At 41.2% G+C, this 15802-nt stretch overlaps 1 long non-coding RNA gene and 1 pseudogene across 4 annotated transcripts; both read left to right on the plus strand.

Moving 5' to 3' along the window:
- The first annotated feature begins 226 nt into the window (after positions 1–226).
- LOC140513211 (disintegrin and metalloproteinase domain-containing protein 8 pseudogene) lies at positions 227–2571 on the plus strand (annotated as a pseudogene). Its single transcript, XR_011970115.1, has one exon. The product of XR_011970115.1 is annotated as a disintegrin and metalloproteinase domain-containing protein 8 pseudogene (transcript).
- Positions 2572–8801: 6230 nt separating this feature from the next.
- On the plus strand, positions 8802–13561 carry LOC140514238 (uncharacterized). Of its 3 annotated transcripts, none has more exons than XR_011970479.1 (3): positions 8802–8978; positions 9146–9261; positions 12162–13561. It is a non-coding gene; the product is annotated as an uncharacterized lncRNA (long non-coding RNA). The 3 variants fall into 3 exon arrangements; XR_011970481.1 differs by having other exon boundaries at positions 8856–8986; XR_011970480.1 differs by having other exon boundaries at positions 8892–8982.
- Positions 13562–15802: the final 2241 nt, after the last annotated feature.

Genomic DNA, 15802 nt, shown 5'->3' on the forward strand with positions numbered 1-15802 from the left:
TTGAGGCCCCTACGATATGCACCAGACAAAACAAAACCTCCAAACCTGAGGAAATTGAACTGAATTCAGCACTGGCTGGGTTGGAGGAGACATGGAAGCTGGCGTCCCTTCTTTGCTATTATTAAATAAGAGTTGGACAGACTGTGATTGTCTCAATTTGTTCTGCTCCTGGAATGTCTCACAGGGTTGCTGGGAGAAGAGCCCTTTGTGAGGTAATGCAATTCTCATGCATAAGCAGGAGGGGGCGAGTACAAGTATCTGGAGGATGAGGCAGGGGGGGGCAGAGAAAAGCACAGCCCAGGGAGCTGCCCCAGCACAGTGAGGCACATCATGTCCTGCATGGTCACATCCTCACCCCTAGAGGTGGTTGGGCAGTGCTAGTCCCCAGGAAGGTGGCAGACATTGTCCACTCTACATGATGTTCCCCTGTCACCTCGGCTTCTGTGTCTATTTCCTCCTCTTCTGCTTGAGGAGCTCTCTTGGAGAGAACCAGGACTTTTCAGAGCTGCAAGTTCCCCACGTGCAACAGTATGAAGTGGTTGAACCTCTCCAATTACCCATTTTAGGGATTCTGAGAGAACTCTCTTCAGATGTAGCCGTGTATCCTGAGACTGTCCGCTACCACCTAGGCCTGAGGGATAGTAACTTCACCCTTCACCTTTTTAGAAACAGATACCTGATGGGGTCAGACTACACGGAAACGTACACTTTGGCTAATGGTACAGAGGTGACTGAGCAGCCAAAGGAAGAAAAGCACTGCTTCTACCAGGGCAATGTGGAGGGGCAACAGAATTCCTCTGCCAGCATCAGCATCTGTGATGGCATCCGGGGCTTTTTCCAGATTGGGCCTGTCATCCATCTGATTGAGCCTCTAGTCCAGGGTACATATGGCAGCATCCAGGAGAGAAGTGGCAATACCCGGGAGAGATATGGCAATGCTCAGGGGAAACATGTAGTCTACAGGGAGTATTTCAAGAAGAAAAAGAGTCCCTGTGGTGTCTCCAGGGCCTCTCTACAAGAACTAGAGACAAAGATGGCTACAGTCAACATACCCCGGAAATGGGTACCTGGATCTATCCCAAAAGAACCTCACTATGTGGAGCTCTATGTGGTGGTGGAGTACACAGAGTTCAAGAAATATGGAAACCTATGGAATATACGCAATAGGGTGAAGGAGGTCGTGAATCAAATAGATAGGTTTTATCAGCTGCTCAATTTCCGTGTGGTCCTAATTGGCCTGGAAATATGGGACAAAGGTAACAAGGCTGTAATTACCAATGACATACAGTCTTCCCTGAACAGCTTCCTAAAATGGAGGGAAAATAATCTTATCAAGAAGAAGAAGCATGATAATGCCCAGCTGATCACAGCTCTGGAGTTTGGGGGAGGTGTTGTGGGACTAGCCAGACTGGGTTCCATGTGCATATTAGGTTCTGGTGGTGTGAACCAGGACCATGAGTCACATCCATTTGGACTAGCAACCTCTATAGCTCATGCAATGGGACACAACCTTGGCATGGACCATGATGAAAATATCAAGGGCTGCCAGTGTGAGGTCAGCAAGATGGAAGGTGGGTGTATCATGCAATCCACAGGGGTTGACAATGCCTATCCCAAGCAGTTCAGCAGCTGTAGCAAGGACAATCTGCAGAAGTTCCTAAGGGGGACTATATTCCGGGCCAACTGCCTGACCAACTTCCCAGACCTGGAGCAGACTGAAGGAGGGCCTGTGTGTGGGAACAAGTTTGTGGAACGAGGGGAGGAGTGTGATTGTGGTCCCCCAGAGGAGTGTGTGAATCAGTGCTGTAACCCTGTGAACTGCAGGCGGACCCCAGGAACTGACTGTGCCGAAGGGGAATGCTGTGAGGCATGTCATCTCACAGCAGTTGGAGAACTCTGTCGGGATGCTCAAGATGTATGTGACCTGGCTGAGTACTGCAATGGCCGACAGGCTAAGTGTCCAGAAAATGTATACAAAGAAAATGGCACACCATGCTGGGAAGGCTACTGTTACAATGGGGAATGCCCCACTTATAAGCAGCAGTGTGAGGCTCTCTGGGGCACAGGATCACGTGTGGCCGATGACAGATGCTTTTGGCTTGAGCTTTCCAAAGAATGCACATTAGCTGACCATCCTGCCAAAGCGGGCTTCAACAAGTGTGGGGACCTGTACTGCTCCAGGGCAAACACAAGTCCCTCCTCCAGGGCTCTGTGCACCATCATTTTGGGAGGTGAAAGGTGTGACCTTGCTGTGACTGAGATTGAAAGCCATAATCCATTTGAGATTGTGGCCACCGGCACGAAGTGTGGTGAGCAGAAGGTGTGCTACCACAAAAGTTGCCAGGGCCTCAGCGTCTATGGCTCTGAGGACTGTTCCAGTCAGTGCCATAATCATGGAGTCTGTAATCACAAGAGAGAATGCCACTGTGAGCCAGACTGGGCTCCCCCATACTGTCAGTCGCAGCTCTGACTTCAAATCAGAAATATGAATCCCTGGGTTATTAATGTGGGGGAGGGTTTTGGAATATTCTGAAAAAAGGTAAAAGATGAACAAATAGTTGGTTACAACAAGTGAAGTAGATGCTTTTCATTGTTCTGTCTAGGGACAGAGAGATTCCCCCCATAAGAAAGAAATTTCTTCGTGGTCCCCGAGGGAGTAATGGATAGTCTGCTCCCATGTTTGGTAATAATGTGAAGCTATCTAGAAGCACAAGAAAATAAGACACTCTCAGAGCCCTGACTGTCCATATAGGACCTTTCTTTCTGTAACTGACCTCCCTGGGACATATGCCCAACAGTATGACACTGGCTCAAAGGATCTGGATTCTTTGAGTGACCTTTTTTATATAGTAACAAATTGTTTTCCAGAATAGTTGGAATAATTCACAACTCTACTAAGAGAGAATTAGTGTGCCTGTCTTCTCTCCACAACCTCTCCAAAATTAACTACTTCTATTTTTCATCATTTTTGACAATTTAATGGACATTGTTTGAAACCTCAGATTATATTTATGCCCATTTCTCTTATTAATTATTTAGAATGTTTTTTAATATGGTTGTGGATCATTTGTCCTTCTTGGGCAAAACCATATGCATTTTCTTTTCTTTTTAAAAAAAATTTAAATATCATTTTGGTGTTTCACAAATATACAAAAATTTTATTTTACTTCCAATTTATCATAGCAAACAGACCCGGAGAAATTAAATGACTTTGCCATAGTCTCTTAGAGAGGGGAGTTGAGACAGTTCAAGTTTTCTCTCTCTACAAAAGCAAAAAAAAATTAACTGTCCCTTAAGAACCAAAGGAGAAGGAAAGAGACATCAGGGAAGGGTCTGAAAAGGAGTCTAGGGGATTGTTAGGGGTAGAGAATGACATTGACAGCATGGTCCCATCTCATGGACAATGTGGAGTTGTAACTGTATTGGGGGGGGTGTCATAGGGCTCAGTTCTTGCTAGGCTGGGGCCGCAATATTTCTGGAAAATATCCATTTCATTTACTCTACATGGGCCAGGAGCAGCCAGGGAAGTAAAGAAAGGAAAGAAGGGAGAGAGGGAGAAGTCCCAGGAAGATTCATTGTTGACATTTCAAGTGCAGGGAAGGTAGTCAGACTAGGAGAAGTTGTAGGAATACAAGTAGCCTGGGTAAGGCTGGTAGACCATCTGCCTCTACTCTAGGTCAACTCATTTAAACCAGTGAAAGTCCATGGCGCTTGAATCAGGTGCAGGAGTAGGACTTCCCTCCTGTATGGCTCCTACAGTGGGCCCTAAGGTTGGAACTCCTGCTATATGACTTCTTCCAGTTAGGACCTCTCTCAAGTCTGCCTGAGGTCAATTACACTTCTGCTCCTTGTCCAACAGTCAAACCACTCTGGGCCATGCTCTCACCTAAACCCACTAGAATCTGTCCTAGTATTGGCAGTCCCTGTGAAAACAGTATCTCCAAGGTTTTAAGAACTGTAGTCCAGAAGATGCATTCTAAGAAAAGGTGTCCAGGACGTGTCCAGGTGAGCAAGTAAAAATTAATTAAATGGAAATCATTACAAATGATAGTTCAGCTGGTTAATTAAGAGTGCTTGCAAGTCTAAGCTAAGGCCTACCCTTTTTTAAAAAAATTAAATTATTTTATTTGTTTTCAGTGTTCTACAATCACTTCCATACATCTTAGATTTTTTCCTCTCCCTCCCCCTCCTTTTCTGCTCCCTCCCTGAGATGGTATACACTTTTATGTTGGTTCTATATATACATTCCTATTAAATACATTTTCACATTAGTCATGTTGCATAGAAGAATTAAAATGAATGGAAGAAATCACAAAACAAAACAAAACATAATACAAAAGAAAATGGTCTGCTTCATTCTGCGATCAAATTCCATAGTTTTTTCTTGGGATGTGGAAGGCATTTTGCCTCAAGAGTCCATTGGGAATTTTTTAAGTCCTTGTCTTGCAATGAAGTACTAAGTCTACCAGAAAAATTCCTTGCGCACTGTGGTTGTTGCTGTGTACAGAATTCTCCTGGTTCTGTTCTTTTCACTCAGCATCAGTTCATATAAGTCTTTCCAGGTGTCTCTGAAGTTTCCCTGTTCATCATTTCTTATAGCACAGTAGTATTCCATTACATTCATATACCACAATTTATTTAACCATTCCCTAATTGATGGGCATCCCCTTGATTTGCAGCTTTTGGCCATCACAGAGAGAGCTGCTATAAATATTTTTGTACATATGGGACCCTTTCCCATTTTTATGATCTCTTTGGGATACAGTCCTAGAAGCAGTATTGCTGGGTCAAAGGATATGTACATTTTTGTAGCCCTTTGGGCATAGTTTCAAATTGCTCTCCAGAATGGTTGGATCAGCTCACAGCTCCACCAACAATGAATTAGTGTTCCAGCTCTCCCACATCTCCAACATTTATCATCTTCCTGTTTTGTCATGTTAGTCAATATGAGAGGTGTGATGTGGTACCTCAGAGTTGTTTTGATTTGCATCTCTCTCATCAATAGTGATTTAGAGCATTTTTTCATGACTATAGATAGTCATGAAAACTGCCTGTTCACATGCTTTGACCATTTATCAGTTGGGGAATGACTTGTATTCTTGTACATTTAATTCACTTCTCTATCTATTTTAGAAATGAGGTAATGCCTACCCCTTTAAAAGTGAGCAGGGATAGCACCTCTTTTATCTTGAAATTCAAACCTCTCATATTTGAGGTATGGTAGAGAAGTATAATTCCAGCCTGATACTCCTCTTGGAGACAGAAAAAAGAGTGCTTAGCCTCCATGAGTGTCTGCTTCTCTCTCTCTCCCCAGCCAGACTGTTGTCAGTGTCTATATTTGTTCTTGGTTCTCCTCTCCTTGGCAGAGGTGGCCCAGGCCTCAGATCTTATCTATTCATGTTACCCATGAGCTGCATCTATGTATTTAGAGAACGTATGTGGACAGGCTGTGCTTAATCCTGCTAATAAGTTACATTACCATTAACAGCTTTTTTTTTTTAAAACCTATAAATTCATGATTTGAGAATGGAAGAGGAAAAGCTAGCCCATGAGAGAAAAAAATGTCTGGCGTGTGGGTCAAGCTGATTAGAGAAATGGTTTCTGTAATTTTGGTAATTTCTGAGAAAGCCTATTAACTAGGCTGTCCTTGGACCTAAAGAGAAAGAATTAATGAAGATATGAGTCAGTTAACAAAGAATGTTGGGGATTTGTGTGGTTGTCCCTGACTGCACCTGAGAGGCACCCCTTTACTTCCCTGTCTGGGATTGCCCTCAAGGCAATTTCCAAGAGAAATCTCCCTCCTCAGGAAATCTCCCTTCTCTGGTTGGAAGGCTGCCTTAAAAAATATCCTTTCTTCTACATAGGAGACCTATAAAAGCAAATACATACAAGGTATCTCAAAAGTGTTGGTGCAGTTTCCATTTCTGATAGCTTAAAAGTGCATCAAAACTTATGGAATACCCTGTATTTGCTTTTGTTGTACATTTCTGCAGAAATTCTATCACTGCTCCAACCACCAATATCTCTTTGAATGGGGAAAGTCCTTTACCAGGTCTTGTCTCTGACCTGTGCTCAGAAAACATGTAACTCTAATGTCTGTGACCCCAGGCCACTATTACTGTGTATACAAAGGAGTATGTATAGACGTACAGATGACTGTATACACACAGTTTGTATCCATGTCCAGAAACAGGTACACTTGGCTGTCAAAACTGAATGGAGGCAAAGCAAAGCAATGAACATTTATTTATCTCCTATTATATGCTAGACGAGGGGTGGTGAACCTGTGGTCTTGGGGCCTCGTGGACTTCTAGGTCCTTAGGTGCAGCCTTTTGACTGAGTCCATGTTTTACAGAGCAAATCTTTTTATTAAGGGGATTTGTTCTGTGAAGTTTGGATTTAGTCAAAGGGCCACACTTGAGGACCTAGAAGACCACATGTGACCTTGAGGCCACAGGTTCCCTACCCTTATGTTAGATGCTGCTAAGTGCTAGGGATGCAAATAGAAACAAAAAATGTTCCTACTCTCAAGAAGTTTATATTCTAATGTGGAAGGTCAATACAAAAAAGGGAACTGAAAACCAGAAAAATTGTGGGGTAGGGGGAGGTAAGTTACCCCTTATGGGCATGGTGAAGTTCTGATGTCAGAAGCATAGTCCAGAGGGGAATAAAGACTGACCAGCCTAGGCCCATCTCTAAAATGGAGGCGCCTGGAAGGAATTCAGACAACAGGAGAAGGAGGAAAGTGTGGCAAAAGGGATGCATCAGGATGAGAAAACTACAAAGATGAATGTTTCAGGGTAAGAAGACCACTGGGGAAGATGAATATTCTAAGGTAAGGAGGTCCCAGGTGCTAAGAGAGGTTCTATGAGATTTCAGTTGAGGAATGGTATAACTGAGAGCAGTCTCTTGTTTTACTTTTATAGGACACGCACAATGCCCCTTTTCTCTACTAGTTCTTTAAAAGCTATTGTGAGCATTAGGATAAGTAAAAAAATTAAAGTCTTTTGTGAGGCTCACAGAGGGGTGGATCCTTCAAATTAGAATTCTTCCTCCCTGGTATCCCAGTCAATAATTTCAATAATTCCAGTCCCCCAAAACCAGTCAAAAGCCACTCCCTGTAATGTTAACAAGGTAACAATTGGTATGTTCATACTCTATAGTGGTAATCTCCAGACTTTTTAAATAACGTACCCTTCTCAGCGAAACATTTTTGAGTATACACTCTCAATATATTTACTGTACATCTATTTCTAAGTTATATAACGTATTAGTTTATTAAGTTACATATGTTAGAAAACTTAAAAAAATAGAAATTTAAGAAAATGAGCTAAAGGTGAGATAATATTTGTTCTTAGACCCAAAAAGGAGTCACTTGAGTTTACTGAGTAAAAGAGAAACACAGTAAGTCACCTTCAATTTAGGAAAATCACTTGGTAGTTGTATGGAAGATAAATTGGAGAGGGAGAGACTTAGACACGGGCATCAATGAGAAAGGTACTCCAATAGACCTGGTGAGCAATGACAAACACCTGAACGAGAGTGGTAGCTGCTGTGTGACAGAGAGAAGGGGACAGATACAAGAAATATTTGGGAGGTAAAGACAAAACTTGCCACCTGATTGGATATGGGGAAGTGAGTAAGAATGAGGAGTTGAAGATTCTATCAAAGTTGTCAACTCCCAACTCACAGCAGGACAGTTTGCAGAATGGAGAGAAGGGGCAGGATAAAATAGTGAGTGACAATCACAGTAGGTGTGTTTGTTTGCATTGGACACAAAATTGGCTATCACTGTGAAGGTAGGATATGACCCATATTCCTCCTTCTGATAGGGTGATCATAAGCCCTTGGGATTGGACCACTGCTACCACTTTAGAGATGACTGCTTTATAAGGGGAGAGGTATACTCATACAATTGATTGGAAAGAATGCCTTTGATCATCACACTGTTATGCTTAGCAATGAGTGGCACATAGTAGGTGCTTAATGACTCAAAATTCTTAGTCTGACATTTAAAGCTCTCTCCAATCTGGATACCACTTACCTTTCCAGTCTTAATTAGTACTACCCTTCCAATCAAGCAGATCTACAATTCCATATAAATAACCCTCCATCTCCCAACTTGGTTTTTTTGCACATTGTGTCTGGAATGAACTCTCTCTATAGTTTTACCTCCTGGCATTCCTAGTTTCTTTCAAAGCACACTTCTGGTACTGCCTCCTACATAAGGCCTTCCCTGAGTTCAAATCAATCACAGGACACTTACTAGTTGTGTGACCCTGGGCGAATTAATTAAACACTATCTGATTCATTTTCCTCAACCACAAAATCAGAATAATATCAGTAGTTACCTTCCAAAGTGGTTGTGAGGATTGAGTGAAATAAAATTTTTAAAGTGCTTAGCAAAGGGACTGGTATATAGTAAGCACTTAATAAATGTTTCCTTCCTGATCCCCCTAGTTAATGTTCTTTCCCTCTTGAATTTACTTCATATTCTTTTGTATATATTTTGTGTTTACTTATCACGCACATGTAAAAGAATGCAAGGTTTATCTCTAGTCTGGAAATCACTTTTAAGTTATAGACCTGAATCTTTGACTCTAAGACACTACCACTTACTGGGCCACTTAGACGACACATTGGCGCCTTCAGCTCATATATCCCAAGCTGTACTTATCATCTTGTAAGTGGAAGCAAAGTGGGACTTTTTTTTTCCTGGAGTTCAGTTTCCTAGGATCAGGCCAAATTGTAAACATCTGAAGGATAACCTTGGTAATTCACAGCTGTGCTGAGTCATGTGAGTTGTGATGCTGTCTGGCTCTGAGCTTATTAGTTGAAAACTGTATGTCCTGGAAGGTTGGTATTTTGCTCTGGGGACTTGCTCATGAGAAGGACCTTTGGATTCCCTGGACAGGACTCTGAGTAGCCATTTGTTAAGAGCCTCCTAACTGATGTTGGTGTTCTCCTGGTCTGGTGGTGTACGTAGGTGATTTTATTACTTTGTTCAGACAAAGTTGGAGGCCTTTCTGTTAAATCTATTAAAGCTATTTTCTCTGCTTGTATTTTCTATACTCACTCCTTCCTACTTATCTGTCTGTTAATTAAAGTAAGATTGTTAACCCATTTAAAACTCTCTTTCCTTTAGAAAAGCAGATCAAAGGGATGAGGAAGGGGGGGGTGTGAGACCCCCACAAAGCCCGGGGTACCAGGGGCAGGTCGTCTGGAGAAGAATTCATGAACTCAAGTGTGGTTGAAGACAAGGTAAAAATTTATTAGGCTTTTCAATGGGCAAGAGTTCTTAGGGAACCTGCAACCTTAAAGGGGTACAGGAAAAGTTTATAGAGGATATTCTATAGTATCACTTGTGCCAAATATGCTAACTAGGTGTTTTGGGGTGGGATTAGGGAGTGGTTAAGGAGTGGTCAGTTCTTACAGGAACATGCATTTTTGGTATCTATTGAGCAGGTAATTTTACCCAAAATTCATTGGGAAATAGGCCAAAGGGGGCTTACATGGAGGTGTGAATATCACTAGCCCAGTGGTCAGGGCTAGCTCAGAAAAACCAGGTTCTTCTCATCAATGTCTTGTTAGACAAGATAAATGTAAGGGAGTATAGGTATGTCCACGACTAGGATACATACGATTGGTCAGTGGGTAGTAAATGTCGTTATGACCCAGTGCACAGCCCATTCAGCCAGCACACAGCTGGTAATGAGTTCTACAGGTGCAGTTGGCTACTATAGCAGAAAGGGAGATAACAGTTGTTGCTAAGGCAAGCTGTGTCCTTGGGCTGGGGAGAAGCTGCCTGAGATAGTATTTTCAGGCTAGGAAGAAATGTGATTTTTAAAGAGAAATGTGATTTTTAGAATTGGGGCCCAAGCACCCCAAAAACAGAACCTGTGCTAGTGTGGTTGCTAATGCACATCTTTCCCCAAAACTTGATCCTCCTGAATTTACTATTTCTGTTTTCCCACATTTGTTACTTTGGTGTTATCTTTGACTTAAACTCAGCCCTTTCGATTCCCTTTCTCATCCTTCAGTTACCAGATTCTTTCCATCACTGAAACCTCATTTGATTACTGAAATTTTTTTTCCTATTTTCTTCCTCCTCTCTAGTGCTAGTGCTAGGACCTCATTACCACCTTCCTGGATTTCTACAATAACTTTCTTATGGTTTTTCTTACCTCTATTCTCTGTTCCAAGCCAACTAACTCTTACAGAATTGTAATGCCTGTGTAGGATGCATGTGTCCATATAAGATAAGTGATATGTCTACTGGGGTTGAGTAGACTATTTATGGGCAGCATAGATAGATATCTCTTCAATCTGACCTACCCCTTATCCAAAGGGCAGACATGTTTCTGCTTCGAGGGGAGCAAGAAAAGGGCCATGACTAGACACTTTCTTCTTCCCTTACTTATACCCAAGATTTGATAGTTAAAGATGATTGGTAACTTTGGAGAGAGCGGTTTAGGTGGAATAATGAGGTTAATAGACTACAGTGGATTAAGAAAAAAGGAAGAGAAGAGGAAATAGAGACATGTTACAGACAGCTTTCTCAAGGAGTTTTTTCATAACGAGCAGAAGAGATAAGAGATACGAAAGTTAAAAAGGATGAAAGGTCCAAATGAGGGTTTTTTGGCAGTGGAGAAAATGTGGACATATTTGTATGCAGTATGGAAAGAACCAGCAGGGAGGAAGAGATTCAAGATGAGAGAGTGGAAATGAGAGAAGGGGAAACCTATTGGAAAGGACAGGATGGTAGGGGATCAGTTGGGCAGGAAGAGGAGTTTGCTTTGGCAAGGAGTAAGGCCGTTTCTTCATATGAAATGGGGTGAACAAGAAAATAGTGGCAGAAAGTATCTGCATGATATGAGATGAGGAAGGGGAGAGAAGAGGGAGCTTTCTGTGAATAGCCTCAAGGCTGGGGGGAAGGGGAGTGATGGGAAGTTTGAGGAGAGATGAAGAAGAGCTGCAGTGGACAGTGGGACTGTGAGTCCTTATGGGAGATGTGGAAGGATTGCCTAGTAGCAACGAAGGCCCAGCTGAGGCTGGATAACATGAATATGTGGTGGACCCAGTCAAAATGCTTATGAGACTTTCTCTACCTTCATTTAGATAACAAATTGTTGGAGTAACCCAAGGCTGAGGGTTGGCAGGGTGCACTCAGTGACATAAGGGGGCTAAGGACTCAAGAGAAGAGGAGAGTGTAGAGCTGAACTGGTTCACCAGAGATGAGAAAAGGAAAAGAGAATGGTTACTGCAGGAATGATGGCCTGGCAAAGAGAAGAGAAGTCAAGGGATTGGATTCATAATGTGGACAAAGGAGTAGGGTTTAATAGGGAAAAGCAGAGGGAGAGATAGAAAGTCAATGTCAGATAAGATTTCAGAGTTCTTGAACATAGAGGTGGTGTATTTGTGGGTGATGACATGATCAAGAGTATGATCATCTTTGAGTGTGTCTTAAGTGGTTTGGAGGAGGAGGTCATGGGAAGTGAATAGGCTGAGGAACTGAGCATTTAGGGTGTTTCAGGAAGTGTCAGTTTGTATGCTGTAGTCTCTTAGTATAAATGCAAGAGTTGAAGAGAAAGATTATAAGTCAGAAACTTGACTCACTGAGGAAGGGGAGTGGCTTGGAGGTCTACAGACAACAGCTGGCAGAATTCTAATTAGCTGGAAGATATCGATTGTGAAGACCTCATCAGAAGAGACATTATTTAGTGATGGAGGCAGAGGAGAACTTGAAGATGGCAATGTAGAGCAAGGAGTATTCCAACTCCCCTGCTTCCACCACTGAGCTGAGTGGAATGAATTAAAGTGAAGCCAATACTGGAAAGAGTGCCCAGGGATGCTGTGTCATCACTGGGAAGCCACGTCTCAGCAATTGTCAGAAGATGGAGGGAGCAGGAAAGGAAAAGATTTAAGAGGAAGGCAAATTTGTTGCCTATAGGACAGGCATTCCAGAGAGCACAGTGGAAAGGGGGTGAGTTGGTTGGGACTTTGGAGTGAGAGGGTTAAGGGGGATGGGAACAAGGAACATGGTGGTAGGGAATGGGGAACATGTTTCAGAGGATGACCTCAGAGGTTCTGAATCATGGTGAAGTGAAGGGCATGGCTAGGTGTGAGTATGTCAGTCTTTAAAGTGCCTCTCTTCTTCCCAGAAGATTCTAGAGATCAGTTTGGAGATGAAGAATAGAAGATGGAACTATGTCATACGAACAGAAAGAAGCATAAAAAGACTCACACAGACTGATAAAAAGTGATGTAAGCAGAGCTAGGAAAAGAATTAACTATCGTAATGTAAATAGAACAGCAGCCACAAAATAAATGAAAATGAATACTGCAAAATTATAAGGAAGAAACATGGCTCCAAAGAAGAGATTTGAGAAGACATTTCCCCTACTCCTTTGTAGGAATTGGGGGTCCACAGGTGTGGAACACTGCATGTGTCAATATTTTTTTTTCTCTGAAACTGATTTTTCTGAATTTTTTCTCCTTTTTTTATTTAAAGAAAACTTCTGAAGCAGAAAATTTGGAAAGAATTTTTACAACCAGTATCTCTGGCCTCATTTCTAAAATATATAGAGAAGTGAGTCAAATGTATAAGAATACAAGTCATTCCCCAACTGATAAATGTCAAAGGATATGAACAGGCAGTTTTCAGAGGAAGAAATTAAAGATATCTATAGTCATATTAAAAAATGCTCTAAATCACTATTGATTAGAGAGAGATGCAAATCAAAACAACTCTGAGGTACCATATCACATCTATCAGATTGGCTAACATGACAAAACATGAAAATGATAAATGCCAGAGATGTGGGAACATTGCTACACTAATGCATTGTTGGTGGAGTTGTGAACTGATCCAACCATTCTGGAGAGCAATCTGGAACTACGCCTAAAGAGTTATAAAAATGTGCATACCTTTTGACCTAGCAATACTATTTCTAGGGTTCTATCCCAAAGAGATCATAAAAATGGGAACCCACATGTACAAAAATATTTATAGTCACTCTTTTTGTGGTGGCAAAGAACTGGAAATTGAGGGAATGGCTGAACAAGTTGTCATATATGAATGTAATGGAATACTATTGTGATATAAGAACTTATATCACAGCAGGTGAACTTCAGAAAAACCTGGAAAGACTTATGTGAACTAATGCTGAGTGAAGCGAGCAGAACCAGGAGAACATTGTACACAATAATGGCCACAGCGTTCAATGACAGACTTTGATAGACCAAGCTCTTCCTAGCAATTCAAGGTCCTTAACTCCAAAAGATTCATGATGGAAAATGCTGTCCACATCCAGAGAAAGAAATAATGGAGCCTGAATGCAGATTGAACATACTATCGGCTCTCTTCGTTTTGTCTTTTTCTTTCTCGAGGTTCCCCCCCCCCATTCATTCTAATTCTTCTGTACAACATGATTAATGTGAAAATGTTTAATAAGAATGTATATGTAGAGCCTATATCACATTGCATGCCATCTTGGAGAGGGGGAAGGAGAGAGGTGGAGAAAAATTAAAAGTTATAGAAGTGAATGTTTAAAACGAAAAATAATTTATTAGAAAAAGAAAATGTGAGATAGCTTGGAGGATAGAACGGGGTGGGGAATATAAGTGAAGAAACAAAAGATATCAATGAATATTAAAATAATAACATAGAAAACACTGATTAATTATAATAAATAATCTCCATCCTAGAGAAATGCTGAGGAAAAACATATTTTGACTCCCCAAATTATAAAATGAAGATGACTCTGAATTTATGAAGGAAATGACATGCAAAATTATTCTCTGTATGGAAATTTAATTTACATGCAGCTTTTCAAATACATTGATTGCATAAAATGAAGTCTTTTCATTCCAAATACCCTTAGGCAGAGAAATTTAAAATCACTTGGCTTTATACTCTTTACTCAGCTTTCCAGCCAGGTTTACTTAGTTTCTTAAGAACAAGCTTCTACTTATTCAGCTCTTTCTTGTCTCCCTGGCATCTCTTGGGCTCCTGGAGAATATTAATATCTTTCTCCCAGGCTTAACATGATCCACTTATGTGACAAAAGAATTTTCTACCTCTAAAGAATACTACATTTCTCTTGTCAAATATCCTGGTCAGTTAGGCATGATGGTGGCTGGAATGCTGGGGGGTGAAGTCAGAAAGATTCATCTTCCTAACAAATCTGGCCTCGGACACTAACTGTGGGACCCTAGACAAGTCAGTTACCCTGTTTGCCTCACTTTCATTGTCTGTCAAATGAGCTGGAGAAGGAAATGGCAAACCACTCCAGTATCTTTGCCAAGAAAAGTTGAACACAACTGAAATGAGTGAATAACAAAAATTCAAACATCGGAGCTCCGGGAGACAGGCCAGGCAAGAAACCTGTGTCACTGGTCCTGAAACACCTCATGGCTCAGTAATTTTCCCTGGTTCAGACCTGAAGGACCCCTAGCTTATTTAGCCTGGTCAGGTCTAAAAAATCTTAAATGATACCTTGAATGACATTTTTATTGTCTTGCCCAATTTGCTAATAAATTTTGTTTTGACAAAGATAAACATAAAACCACGAAGTATACTCCCTGAAAATAAGCAAAACAGAAAAAGAGTAATTGAAATTTATGGGTGTTCATGCAATTGTAAACTTGGATGTTTCATTGTTAAAATAAAGCATGATACGTTTAACCTTTTTGTTTTTGCTTAATGTTGCCTTTATTTACAAAACTGTAGTTAGTACATAGTTTCCTTTGGTTCTGCTTTCTTCACTCTGCATCATATCATAAAAGTCCATCTGTATTTCTTTGTATTCTTCATATTTGGCACACATTTCTAGGTCAATGTTCTATTAATTTTATCTACCAAAATATGAACTCCGAGTAACAAGAATTTATTAAGTTTTAGTCATATTGTGGTTAATCAACAGGGATACAAAGAAAGGCAAATCCTAAGGAAAAACTCAAGATACATAGAGATTCCGTGATCTGCTCAGGTCATACAACAATTATGGGTCAGAGAAAGGATTTGGTATGAGGTTTTCCTAAATTCAAGCATAGCAGTCTAATATATCTCGCTGCATCTACTATTATCATATACTATAATTTAGTCATTCCCCAGTCATTGAGCACATAGTTTGTTTCCAACATTTTGCTATCATGAATTGCTATGAATATTTTGGCACAGATAGGTCTTCTGATCAATAAACTCTTATTCCTCTGGGGTATAAGCCCTGCAGCAGGATCAATGGTCAAAAGTTAACAGCTTTCCCAAATGGCTGGACCAATTCACAGCTTCATCCAAAGGGAATTAAATTAGCAAGCCAATTTTCCCTGAGTTTCAACAACACTGAATTTTTCTGGGTTAATGAGTATATAAGGACTATGGCTTCAGCAGGAAGCTTCTGAGATTCACTTGGGGCGAGAATCACCAAGTATGTTTTTAGTAAAGGAAGTTATTAGTAATCCATTGTACCAGATGAGGACCCATTCCCAGGACAGAGAAGTAAGCTGTGGAAGAGAGGAGGCTGTGATCTGAGTTAGGAATTTCAGAATTCTGGACCATGGAGCTGGAACACTTGTGAGTGATTATGAGATCAAGGGTATGACCATCCCTGTGTGTGTTGGTTGACAGAGAGTGAAGGTACAGGTCAGGTTGAGGAGGTCGGTGATCTGATGAAAATATGGGATATTGATTTTATATTGAAATTTCCAAGTATGAGGGCACAGATTAGGGTGAAGAAGACAACAGGCCAGGTACTGAACTGACAGAGAAAAAGAGGGAAAATTACTTGGGGGCAGGTAAGAT

The sequence above is a fragment of the Notamacropus eugenii genome, chromosome 7 (genome assembly GCF_028372415.1).
Source record: "Notamacropus eugenii isolate mMacEug1 chromosome 7, mMacEug1.pri_v2, whole genome shotgun sequence".
In the NCBI taxonomy this organism is placed as follows: domain Eukaryota; kingdom Metazoa; phylum Chordata; class Mammalia; order Diprotodontia; family Macropodidae; genus Notamacropus; species Notamacropus eugenii.